The sequence below is a fragment of the Otolemur garnettii genome, unplaced genomic scaffold, assembly GCF_000181295.1.
Source record: "Otolemur garnettii isolate 467f Iridium unplaced genomic scaffold, OtoGar3 scaffold00121, whole genome shotgun sequence".
In the NCBI taxonomy this organism is placed as follows: domain Eukaryota; kingdom Metazoa; phylum Chordata; class Mammalia; order Primates; family Galagidae; genus Otolemur; species Otolemur garnettii.
Genome location: NW_003852516.1, coordinates 2,912,910 through 2,916,014, shown reverse-complemented (window position 1 = coordinate 2,916,014; position 3,105 = coordinate 2,912,910). Strand labels below are relative to the sequence as shown.

Genomic DNA, 3,105 nt, shown 5'->3' with positions numbered 1-3,105 from the left:
TTTTTAAGTCAAAATTGTCTAAAGGTAAATCGGCTATCTGCCCCAAAGTGTTCAAAGGGCAAACTGACAGAAACCTTCTGCAGTCCTTACCCTTTGAATAATAGTTCAAGGACTTTATCCTAATGAGATAGTCATTTATGTGCACAAAATTATAGCTACAGGGATGCTGACACAAGACTATTAAGTTCATTAGATGCAAACCAAGATTTTCATTGATAGGGAATAATAAACTATTGTGGTTCCACAAAAATCGGTATTTACTCAACAGTCCTTTGTGGCATGACGGGCAAAATAAATGTTGTGAAACTTTTTGAAATAGTGGAACACCCAAGAGTGACCTCCAAGTGCATATTAATATCCTCAGGATATGCATAAAGATCGACGTTCTTAGAGTCCCTTATAAAATCTTTACCTGTGAATTGCAGTTAGCAGCTACCTTCACAAGTTGTATTCATTTTATTTCCCCTCCCTTTATTTTAAGGCCCTTTTCACCATTAAATCTGGGAAATATTATCTCATCTTAAAGGTTTCTACTTTGCTACAGAGAAGAGCTTTTCCTAAAATGTTACCCAGCTACCTGGCCAAAATGTATGTCATTTTTTAAAAAAGTATAGCAGTATCCCGATTTGAAATCACTTTAAATAAAAGTATATTGTTATCTCCTTAAGAGAGACAATGGCTTTTTAAGTCAAAATTGTCTCAAGATAAATCAGGTATCTGTCACCAAGTATTGAAAGGCAGAATGACATTACAAAGCTGTGAGAGAGAAGATTCAAACTTAGTTTGAAGGATGGAATCAAGTTTAAGATAAATTTTAATGCTCTGGTTTCATACCCTTTATTTTCCCCGTCATACAAGGAAGGAGAGATGAGTAGTTAGTCTGACTGTTGAAAGTTTATCTTGCTCCACTTAATGTAAAGGCCAAAATAACAAAGATAATTCTCAACATCTACCCATAAATGATTCATCTGATTTCTCATAAACTTAAAAGGAGCCACGCAATAAAATACAAATTACTGGTCAATTCTGTTTGGGTTTCGTGTTTATATGTGGAAAAAGGAGTGACATTAAATAATTTCTAAGTCAATGAGAAATTGATCCTCTAAATGAGTATTAAACTCGATATGGAGAGATTTGAAAAAAAAATCATATTGGAATTAAATCATTCTTAAACATCATCTTTCTTAATTTTCCAGGGATGACATGAGATTGATATTTTATGTGTAGAACCATGATTGAAATCTATGCATTCTATTTGATAAATCAATCGGGCAAATTTCCCTGGGTCGCTTCTCCATTCAGCCACAGATGTGAGGGACAGGCAGCTCCAGGACACCTCAGGTTCCTATCACTGCCTCCCACCTCAATCATCTCTCTGCTTCTCAGAGCTCCAAGAAGCACGTTCAACACAAACAACCGCAAAAGACCACCCCCTAAATGTCTGGTGAGTCAACACCCCAAGGCTAATCAGCTACCAACCGGGGAGAAGAGCTGATGAGTAAATGCACCAGCTCCTGTCTTTGGGTTGGACGTTAGAGAGGCGTTTGGGGAACTCTTCCCAGTTGACCAAAGGTCAGATTCGTTTTCAATTTGGCCACATTTTGAAGAGAGAAATGCTTTGCCCTAATTTCCAGCTATTTGTACAGTATTTTCTCACGCATGATACCACTTCTCTGCAAATTGACCTTGTGAGAGGATCAGAAACTCTCAGATGAAGAAACTGGCTCTGCAACCACTTCTAAGGACCCTGCTGACCATACAGGGCTGGCCTCTTGGTGGACTGGGTCCTGCTTCTTTGGCTTCTTGCTTGGAAGAATCACAAGCAAGGCCAGTGGGGCAGAGTGATGAGACACAAAACCTTCAACCCATGCCCTGTCTTCCACACTTGGAGACAGGCCTATTCCTCTCTCGGGAACATATTTTCTACTTTGTATAGCTTCCTTCATTTCCTGCAGTAAAACTTGGACCTGACAATGGTCATGGCAGACAATACTACTCCCATTTACAGTTGAGGAAATGGAGACACAGAGAGTAAACGACTCACCACTCAGCTTTTACAGGACCCAAGGTTAGAAAAAGTCCAAAGTAGTCAGGGCTAGTGCACACATACGATCACTCCTATTTCAAGTTTTGTTTTGCTTTTCTTTTAATTAAAAAAAATTGTTGATATGTTATATTTTTATATATTTCCTGGGTACATATGAAAGTTTGTTACATCCATAGAATGTGCAATGATCAAGTTAGGATACTAGGGGACCGAACATACATCGATGTTCGCTCTATCACCCTGTTCTCCTATCAAACATTAGAACTTGAGCATTCTAATTGGAGGTTTGTACCCATTAACCAGCATTATTTTCCTCACTCCTTCCCATACCTTTTCCCAGTCTCTGGCACAGACACCTATTATTTTATTCAAAGTCTCCACATTGCTTTGTTTGAATCACCAATCCTGAATGCAAGAAAGTAGGAAACCTTTACTTACTGCTCCTATCTTATGAGAGATCCCAATTAAGTAAATGTACCATTTAATGAAATTGCTCACATATAGATTAGTGTGGGGCAACATCTTGCTCTCCCCACCCCCAAAGATCTCCATCCTAATCCCCCGAATCTGAGACTATGTCACCTTACCGGCAAAATGGAATTCACACAGCAAATGGAATTAAGATCGCTAATTGGATTATTTTAAAATAGCATTATCTCATCCCCAGAGGGCCCCAAATAATCATAAAGATCATTAAAAATGGAGAGAGAGGCAGAAGAGGGAGAATCAGAGACAGACTCAGGGCGGCATGAGAGAGGCTTGGCGGAAGTTGCTGGCTTTGAAGATGGAGGGGCATGAACTGAAAAATGCCAGTGGCCATCACACAGAGAAGCTGGAATAGGTCAAGGAAGTTCATTTTTTTCCAGAAAGGAGCACAGCAATGACTTTGATTATAGCTCAACGAAAACCACTTCAAATGTCTAACCTCTAGAACTATAAAGAATACATTCATGTTTCTTAAGCTTCTATAGTTTTGGTTAATTATAATAGCAGCAACAAGAAATTAATACAACTACTTAATAAGTAATGAATGTAGGCAACCCATTTCAAGCTTGTAA

The 3,105-nt window shown here is 38.7% G+C and overlaps 1 protein-coding gene across 3 annotated transcripts in view; it reads right to left on the bottom strand.

Moving 5' to 3' along the window:
• The window catches only part of SGCZ (sarcoglycan zeta), a 298,348-nt gene that overhangs the window by 27,254 nt on the left and 267,989 nt on the right, over positions 1–3,105 (bottom strand). The window lies entirely within an intron of this gene.